This window comes from Vigna unguiculata, chromosome 6 (genome assembly GCF_037176805.1).
Source record: "Vigna unguiculata cultivar grain cowpea cultivar isolate G323 ecotype 2 chromosome 6, ASM3717680v1, whole genome shotgun sequence".
NCBI classification, from domain to species: Eukaryota; Viridiplantae; Streptophyta; class Magnoliopsida; order Fabales; family Fabaceae; genus Vigna; species Vigna unguiculata.
In genome coordinates, this window is record NC_140797.1 from 29,677,031 (window position 1) to 29,687,672 (window position 10,642).

The 10,642-nt window shown below is 34.1% G+C and overlaps 1 non-coding gene across 1 annotated transcript; it reads right to left on the reverse strand.

The window, feature by feature from the left end:
- Window positions 1-1,927: 1,927 nt before the first annotated feature.
- On the reverse strand, window positions 1,928-2,034 carry LOC114189299 (small nucleolar RNA R71). Its single transcript, XR_003605605.1, has one exon. It is a non-coding gene; the product is annotated as a small nucleolar RNA R71 (small nucleolar RNA).
- Between the last annotated feature and the right edge of the window lie 8,608 nt (window positions 2,035-10,642).

The window sequence follows — 10,642 nt, forward strand, 5'->3', positions numbered from 1 at the left end:
TGTTTGGTAATAAAATATATACAAATTAGAAAAAATCATTGTAAGATATGAGGGAAAAAATTGATGATAAATTTTTAAATTAAAGATAATTAATTGATAGATTATACAATTCAGTTAATATAAAATTAAAAAGTGTTTAAGACTTTATATCGACCTATAAAAGAGACTTATAATTTTCTTAAACTTATTTAATATGAATATAATGATAGAAAGTTATAACTTATATTAATAATAATTTACGTTTGGTTTTTTAGGATAACCATTTATACTTACTCCAAAATCTCACAACAGTTCCCCTTCATCAAGCATGAGAACATTGGAAACTTCACTAACATGTACCTAAAACCCTAGAAAGTGGGTCCTCCTTCATATGTTGCGTAACATTTTTCTTATCTTAGTTTATCTTCTAAAATATAAGAAAAGGTTACGTCTCTTTCTCACTAGGGTTATGGTCAACTAATATTGTTGTTTCCTCTACCCCAAACTACTCACTTAACCTTCATCTTCTTGACGTGATTGATGCATTTGACTTATTCAATTGTTGTATTGCATAAAGTTGGTTGTTCACTAATCCAAGTGCGTTGATAGAACCATAACCGTACTGGTTTTAAGGCAATAGTTTGAAAAATAAAACTTAAGACGTGTTTTGTTTATATATATATATATATATATATATATATATATATATATATATATATATATATATATATATATATATATATATATATATATATATATATATATATATATATATATATATATATATATATATATATATATATCACTATATGAAAATCCTCTATTAATATTCAATTTTAGTGACAAAAAATTGTTAGTACTATAGTGACCAATTTACAAAATAAAAAATTATAATTAATCTCTAAAATTTTAGTTACCAAGATTTTGGCTACCAAAAAATTAGGGAGAAACAGTTAAAGGAGAAAGAAAATCACCTCAACAAAGGAGAGAACGTGGAAAAGATAAAAAAAGAGTGTTCATAGAGGAAACTTCTTCTTGCTCTCTATTTCGTCAGTGGCTTTGCCTATCGTTTGGAGTTTTTTTTCTTTTCATTATGTAGAACTAATTTCCTTTTGTTGGAGGATTGATGTAAGACTTTGGATTATAGGTTCTACTCTTTACATTTGATGTTCTGTTAATGTTCTTCATCTCAGTGCTCTGTTTATGGTTTTATCGTTTATTTATGAGCAATTTAACAATTTGAAAATTGGGGATTGTTTGCGATTATAAACAAGACAGGTTATATTATGTCACAATTGGGAAATTGGGCATATCTAATTAGTTTGCAATAGAGATGATTATTGATTTTTCATGATTTTATTGAATTTTTGTAAATTGACCTAAGAAATTTGTTAGAATCTTGTGTCTTTTAGTTGTTTATGCGAGGTACAATTGTAGAAAAAATCTTGCTTTTTGACCCAGGAATTGAACGTACTACTAGACGTAGTAGGAGTATCGCAAGAAAGAAGAAGCAAGAAAGAAAAGAAGGGTCATCAATTGTAAGAAAGAGCACACATCAACAATGGCTGAGGAACAACCTGCGAGGAGGACTCTACTTGACTATTCGATGCCAAATACTAATAATTACCAAGGGAGCATCGTGAGACCTCCTATTCAAGCCAACAATTCTGAAATCAAGCATGCACTCTTACAAGTCATCCAGCAGAATCAATTTGGAGATGCAGTTTCAGAGGATCCTAATTCTCATATGGAGAATTTTCTAGCCATTTGTGACACTTTGAAGATTAATGGAGTTTCAAATGATGCAATCCGCTTGAGGCTTTTTCCTTTCTCATTACGGGATAAAGCTAAAAGTTGGCTTCAAACACAACCTTAAGGCAGTATTTCTACATGGGAAGATATGGTTACAAAATTTGTAACCAAATACTTTACTCCATCCAAGTCAGCGAGAATGAGGAATGAAATCACTACTTTTGTACAGCAAGAAACCAAATCTCTTTACAAGGCTTGGGAAAGGTATAAGGAGCTACTAAGGAAATGTCCACATCATTCTTTACCAGATTGGTTGCAAGTCCAAATATTCTATAATGGTCTTGCACCATCTTTTAAAGCAAATCTGGATGCGGCAAGTGGAGGATCGTTTAATTTGAAAACACATGAGGAAGCTTTGGAGACTCTTGAGTTAATGGCAAGTAATATCACTACAAGAAAAATGACTTTAGGCAACGGACCAAAAACCATGGCCTAAAGTAAAAAAACCGTGGCCTGAAGATTAGACAACGAATTGGCAATGGATTTGCAGTTGTTGCGTAGGTGGTCGTGGCCTATACTAGAGGCAACGATTTTTTTCCATTTAGGCCAGGAAATTCGAAAACCGTTGCTTATTATGCAATAATTAAAAAACGTTGCCTAAAATGTTCCAATAGACAACAGTTTTTCGGCCAACATAATGCAACAATTTTTTTCATGTTGCTTATTTCTATAGGCCACGTTTATGAAAGTGTGGAACAAAATAGATTTGTTTAAACAAGGCTTATAAAAATTGAATGATATAAAGTAATTTAAAATATAATTTTAATTTTATCTATACATTTTGACAATACTATTTTAAATGAAATATTAATAACTTTATTTGAACAATATTAATTAAAATATATTTATTCTATTAAAATAGTAGAAAAAAAATAAAATAGATTAAATAAGACACTTCTAACATATAATATGGAATTGAAAATTTTCATATATTGCAAAATTATATTGTAATATTGTGTACAATTCCATATGTAAAAATGATTACAACTAATTAAAAAGTATTATGTTCTCCAAAAAAGAAAAGGTACAATTTATCTTGCACTTTCATTCCTCTTCATTTTCATATACCATTTGGATTTTTTATCATTCTTCATCCTCTTGATCTTCACCAACATCCTGAAACCAAAAAAAAAAGTTCAATTTAGTGCCACTGCTTGCCCAAATGACACAAAAGCTGACGTGATACACATCCCAAAAAACTTCAAGTTTGACACTTAGTGCTTATTAATTTCTGAAGGGTTGACCTCTTTATTAATTTCTGAAGGGTTGACCTCTTTCATCCCACCATTCAATCTGTCTATAATTTTTCTGTGCATCTCCTGCAAAATTTTCAATATGTAACCACAAAACAGTTTTATTCAAACAAATAACAGAAAGTATACTATAAAACTAAACTTACAGACTTCAGAACAAAGACAACCTTAACAACAAGCAAAACTGCATCATTAGCAGTCTTCATGGAGTCATCTAGTGTCAACAAGTCTGATGAAGGATTATCTTGTTCCTTTCTAAGATTATTGAATATGGTGTGAGTTGATTAAGAAAACTTAGTGAAATCTCCACTGGACATTAAGATAGCAAGCTATCTAGATGTGAAGGTTCCTTTCACAAAGCTCAAGAGAAGAAGATGATGGATTGATTCAAAATGAAAAGGAAATGGAAAGCACATAAACCACAGAAAACCAAGAACAATTAAAGGAAGAAGAAAACATAAAATGGAAAGGAAAGAAATGGTAAAAATGTGAGAAGCACGCCACTACAAGGTTAGGCTAGAAGCCATGGCAACCTTGAAGATGAGTGGATGTGTGCCGCCACTTGCTATGCAAGATAAGGCTTAAAAGTATTCACTCCCAAGGGAGGAAACTCTCACAAATGGTTGAGACACAAGAGTGTTTTTACTTCAAAATGTTCAACCCTTTTACAAGTGGTAGAGCACCCCTTAAATAGAAAAGTTTAGGGGCCTCTAAGAAAATAAAAGATACTTAAGGATGTCTCTACAAAAACCTAACCCTAGCTTCTAGAAACTAGGTCAAATAAGGTTACAAAATGAGAGACAAAAGAGCTAACTATGGTGTGTGCAAGGCTAATTTCGTTCTAGCACTAAAGGAGACCAAGAAGGTGTCTCATATGTCTCCAAAAGTGGTCAAAGTGTGCTAAAAACAAAGGAGACCAAAGGTACATAGGTACACTTGTTTTATGCCTTTTACTTTATGCTTTATGTCTTTGTTTTACTCTCTCCTCCACATCATTTATGTTCCCCAATCACCATGCGCCACCTAGCATTTCTTTCTTACTCCTAATTAACCTACAAAGAAAATAAGCATAGATTAACATGTTGGCTTAAGTCAAGTCAACTATAGTCAACAAGTCAAACCTAGTCAAAGGTCAACAAGTCAACTAAAGTTGATTCAACTAAGTCAACTTAGGGAATAAAAAATAACAAACACAAATGAAAGGGATGAAGGATTAGTGAACTTCCTTTCTAAACATGCTTAGTCTTCTTAAGCATGTGTCTTCATCCTTGGTTGGGGTCAATCCTTCATCATCCTCCCCCCCTTGGAGAGAATTTGACAACAAATTCTTTAAGCCTTTGTAGATGGAGCTTGACTTGATTTGGGGGAGGATTTGCACCTCCTTTTTATGAGCTCTTGTTCCATCCTTTCTAAAGGTATTACCCCTAGCTTTGGTTAGGCCATCTTTATTTTCTAGGCTACTCTTCCTTTCTTGTTTGTGCTTTGGGTCTTCCTTTTTGGCTTGAGAAGAGAAGGAAAGGTGATGCACATCTTGCTTTGGAAGAAGTTTTTTGTAGGCAAGTAACACCTTGGTGAAAGCTTGCCCCTTTTGTTTTTCTTCTTTATCTTTTCTTATTATATTTCTATCCTTATTAACTTCTTGAGGTGATAGAGGTTGTAAAGTGGTCTTTTTCCCATTTATGAAGAAAATGTATTGGTTGGTATGACCATCATGTAAAGTTTGTTTATCAAATTGTCATGACCTACCTAGTAAGATATGTGACTTCCATGGGAACAACATCACAAAGCACCTCATCTTTGTAGCTTCCTATAGAGAAGTTGATATGGACTTGTTTATTGACATCTATTTCTCCCTTTTTACTTATCCAAGCAAGCTTGTAGGGCTTAGCATGAGGAATGGTCTCTAAGCTAAGCTTTTCCACCAACCTTGTGCTAGCTACATTGGTACTACTTCCTCCATCAATAATTAGAGAGCAAACCCATTTGTTAATTTTGCATCTAGATTGAAAAATGTTTTCTCTTTGAGTTGGCTCAAGCTCACTTTGATCTTGACCTATCATGCGCCTTAATAACATAGGATCTTTCTCAAAAATTTTAGTTTTACTAGAGGAAGAAGATTCTTTTGAAAGAGAATGGGGAGATGAGTGTTCACTTTCAACATCATTACTCTTCTTTAAGATCATGGTCCTCTTGGTTGGGCAATTTAAAGCAATGTGATTATAACCCAAACATTTAAAACATTTAATGGAACTTGATCTTGGAGAAGTGGAATGGTGAATGTGATCACTTGGTGACTTACTTTTACTTGATGGTTGTTGATGAGAGTTAGAAGGGAACTTATCATGTTTCTTTTTATCCTTTCCCTTCCATGAGTGACTAAAGTAGTGGTTGAGTGAGTAACTCTTCCTTGCCATTCTTTTTCTTTTCAATTGAATTTCAATGTGAGTGATGAAGAGGTGGTTCAATGTGCACATCAATTAGAAGTTCTTAAGCCTTTATTTAGTTCTGCCAGAAGAGTAAAAGACCTTAACAGAAATGAAGGTGGAGGAAACGAGACATCCAAGGTAGAATTAAAACAACTTTCTTCTCACCTTAAATACAATTTTTTATATTAGACAATGCTCAATCATGTCATTATAAGCAATGAACTTACCGTTGTTGAGGAAGAAGAGCTTGTAAAGGTGTTGAGGGAGCATAAATTTGCTATAGGTTGGCAAATTGATGATTTACAAGGTATTAGTCCTATGGTGTGCATGCATAAAATTTATTTGGAAGAGAACTTCAAACCTATCCGTCAACCACAAAGAAGGATCAACCCCACAATGAAGGACGTGGTAAGGAAAGAAGTGATCAAGCTATTAGACACAGACATTATTTATCCAATTTCTGATAGTGAGTGGGTGAGCCCGATTCATGTGGTGCCTAAGAAAGGTGGGATGATAGTTGTGAAAAATGAAAAGAATGAACTCATTCCCACAAGAAAAGTGACTAGGTGACACATGTGCATTGACTATAGAAGACTTAATCAAGCCACAAGGAAGTACCATTTTCCACTCCCATTTATAGATCAAATACTTGAGAAATTGGCTAGACATAACTACTACTGTTTTCTAGATGGCTATTATGGTTACAACCAAATATTCATGGCTCCTGAAGATCAAGAGAAGACAGCATTTACATGCCCTTATGGAGTCTTTGCATACAGAAGGATATGCTTTGGTCTCTACAATGCACCTACAACATTTCAAAGGTGTATGTATTCCATTTTCTCCTATTTGGTTGAAAATTGCATTGAAATTTTTATGGATGATTTTTCTGTATTTGGCTCTTCATTTGATTCTTGCCTATCTAATTTGATCTTAGTGTTGAAAAGATGTCAAGAAACTAATTTAGTGCTAAATTGGGAAAAATGTCAATTTATGGTAAAGGAGGGTATTGTTCTTGGTCATCAATCTTTTGCAAAAGGCATTGAGATAAATAAAGCAAATTTAGTGCTAAATTGAAATTTTCATGGATGATTTTTCTGTATTTGGCTCTTCATTTGATTCTTGCCTATCTAATTTGACCTTAGTGTTGAAGAGATGTCATGAAACTAATTTAGTGCTAAATTGAGAAAAATGTCAATTTATGGTAAAGGAGGGTATTGTTCTTGGTCATCAAATTTTTGCTAAAGGCATTGAGATAGATAAAGCAAATTTAGTGTTAAATTGAAATTTTCATGGATGATTTTTCTGTATTTGGCTCTTCATTTGATTCTTGCCTATCTAATTTGACCTTAGTGTTGAAAAGATGTCAAGAAACTAATTTAGTGCTAAATTGGGAAAAATGTCAATTTATGGTAAAGGAGGGTATTGTTCTTGGTCATCAAATTTCTGCTAAAGGCATTAAGATAGATAAAGCAAAGGTGGAAATAATTGAACAATTACCTCCTCCATTGAATGTAAAAGGGGTAAGGAGTTTTTTAGGATATATAGGTTTTTATAGGCGGTTTATTAAAGATTTTCTAAAATTGCAAAGCCGATGACAAACCTTCTTGAGAAAGAAGCTCCTTTTGTGTTTGATGATGCATGTTTGCAAGCATTCATAACTTTAAAGAAACAACTTGTCTCTCTACTCCTATAATTACAACACCTATATGGTCTTTACCATTTGAACTTATGTGTGATGTTAGTGATTATGTTGTGGGTGTTGTATTAGGACAGAGAAAAGACAAAGTGTTTCATGTTATTTATTTATTATGCCATTCGTGTATTAAATGAGGCTCAAAAGAATTATGCCACGACTGAGAAAGAATTGTTTGCAACAGTGTTTGCTTTTGATAAATTTAGATCCTATCTTGTGGGATCTAAAGTTATTGTTTACACTGATCATGCTGCTTTGAGGTATTTGTTTACTAAGCAGGATGCCAAGCCACGATTAATCCGTTGGATTCTCTTGTTACAAGAGTTTGACTTGGAAATTTGAGATAAGCAAGGGAGGCAAAATTTAATAGCTGACCACCTTTCAAGACTGAAGATTGGTGGGGATGATGCTCGAGAAATACAACCTATTTCAGAGGAGTTTCCAGATGAGAAGTTACTAGCCATTACTTCTTTGCCATGGTTTGCGGACTTTGCTAATTTTAAAGCAACTGGTATAGTTCCTCTGACTTTTCAGCAGAGAAAGAAATTCGTTCATGATGTTAAAGGTTATTTCTAGAGAAATTCGTTCATGATGTTAAAGGTTATTTCTAGGATGATCCTCTAAATTGTTTAGAAGATGTGGTGATGGTATCATTAGGCGATGTGTTCCTGAGAATGAGTTTGAGAGTATCCTTTTGCATTGTCATGGATCCGATTATGGTGGGCATTTTAGTGTTGAGAGAACAACTTCTAAAGTTTTACAAAGTGGCTTCTATTGGCCTATTCTCTTTAAAGACGCTTGTGGTTTTATTGAGAAGTGTGACATATGTCAAAGGGTAGGAAATATTTCAAAGAGAAATGAGATGCCTCTAAACAACATTCTGGAAGTGGAAATTTTTAATGTCTGGGATATTAATTTTATAGGGCCATTTTCGTCCTCTTTTCCAAACTATTACATTTTAGTTGCAGTGGATTATGTGTCAAAGTGAGTGGAGGCTAGGGCATTATCATCAAATGATGCTAAAGTGGTAATGTCTTTCATTAAGAAACACATATTTTCTAGATTTGGGGTGCCAAGAGCAATCATTAGTGATGGAGATTCACATTTCCATAATAAGAAATTTGCAGCACTTTTGTGGAAATATGGTGTTAACCACAAGATCGCTACTCCTTACCATCCACAAACTAGTGGGCAAGTGGAAATTAGATGATGTACTTTGGGCTTACCGTATAACTTTTAAAACTCCTATTGTAATGTCTCCATATCAACTGGTGTATGGGAAATCATGTCATTTATCGGTGGAATTAGAACACAAAGCATTTTGGGCTATTAAATTCTTGAATTTCGATTTGAAGATTGCAGGAGAGAAGAGATTATTGCAATTGGATGAGTTGGATGAATTTAGACTTCAAGCCTATGATAATGCTAGCATTTTTAAGGAAAGAACAAAAAAATGGCATGATAAAAGAATTGTGCATAGAGAGCTTACACCAGAACAACATGTGTTATTATACAATCACTACAAGAAAATGTCTTATTAGTAACCAATTTTAGTAACTAAAAGTTATTAGTCACTATAGTGACCAATTTAGATACCATTTTACAAAATTAAAATTTATTGGTTACTAAAATAGTCACTAATATAAATAAAAAATTATAATTGGTCACTAAATTTGTCACTAATTAATTAGAGACCAATTTAGTAACTAAGTTATTTTGGTAGCCAAAACTTAGGTAGCTAATTTTTAGTGACCAGTTTTCTTTAGTAGCCAAAACTATGGTAGCTAATTTTAAAAACAAATTTAGTGACCAATTATAATTTTTTATTCATAATAGTAACTATTTTAGCAACCAATATTTTTTTTATTTTGTAAACTTGTATCTAAATTAGTAATTATAATAACTAACAACTTTTGGTCACTAAAATTAGTTACTAATGAAGCATTTTCCTGTAGTGAATACTAGGCTCAAATTGTTTCCTGGTAAATTAAAGTTCAGGTGGTTTGGTTCGGTTGTTGTGAGACAAGTATTTCCCTTTGGTATAGTTGAAACTTCAGACATCAATTCAAAAAGAAGTTTTAGAGTGAATGGTCAAAGATTGAATGTGTATGTTGGTGATGTTTTTGAAAAAAAATGTGGCTAATGCTGCATTAATATCACCATAAACCAGATACTGAATGAGTACTCTTCTATTTCAAAAAAAAAACAAAAAAATAAATGAAGAAGGGGATTACAGCAGCGCGAGAAGGGTAATTATTTTTCACCCACCAAATCCCTAAGGGCCCCTACTTTTCTCGTCCAATTCGTCTTCCCTTGCTCTGCTTAAATTTTCACTCTGCTCACTCACGTCTTTGCCTTTGTCCCGTCCACCGGCCACTGTCTCCGTCTCCAACAATGCATCGTTCCAGCCGCCTCCTTTCGACCAGGAAGCTGCCCGCTCTGCTAAAGCCTCTATGCCTATCCCCGTGAGCTCATCTCAGTCTTCGCAACCTCAACTTTCTCTGGAACCTCGACCCACTCCAGAATCTCGAGCCCCTCTAGAACCTCGAGTATCTTCAAAATCTCGAGCATCTCTAGAACCTCGACCCTCTCTTGTACTAAGTCGTGCGACTTCCGCGTATTCTTAGACGGTGGACAGGTCTACCGGCACAAGAAAACAGAGGCATTCTTCTTCCTCTACGGACAATGACCATGGTATTGTCTTCCAAAATGAAGAACATAAACTTAGGTATGCTTCTCTTATCAAGCAGGTGATTATCCCTACTCGGTATATTTATGAGAATACTTTGACTACATTGGAGATGTTAGACGAAATGACGGCAATATTGAGAAAAATTGGTTGGGCCACTTTTATCAACTTGAAAAACCTTGCTTATGAGAGAATTACTCTTGAATTTCTTAGTTTTGTGAGCGCAGATATTTTGCAGGGAAAGAATTGCATAGAGGGGTTGATTAGGTTCCGATTGCATAACACCAATTATACTCTTGTGTTGGCTGAGTTGAATGCTATTTTTGGGTTTCTTAGCGGTGGTGAGAGGAGGTATCCTCGTATTTTTAATGAACATGCCTTTTGGTGCCGTTTATCTACTGCTAGTCAATTTGTTTCACCAGATTCCAAGGAATCCTATATTCATCACCCATGTTTTCGTTATGCTCATCGATTATTAACTCATACATTGTTTGCCCGGGGTGATAGCACTATTGTTGTAAGGAAATCTAAGTTGTTATTTATGTGGAGTATGGTCAATGATTTTCACTTAGACTTAGGTGCATGGTTGGCTTGTCAACTCACTAAGGTTGGGAAAGCCTCCTCATGAAACATAGCAATTGATGGGCTGAGCATGACTATTGCTCTCCATTTCAAAATTCCCTTGGAGGATGATAAGCCAATTTCGAGGACATCTTATATTGATCTTGATATGGTTGTCAACAATGACATGTTGGTTAAACGAGATGGTCAATATTGTTTGATGATG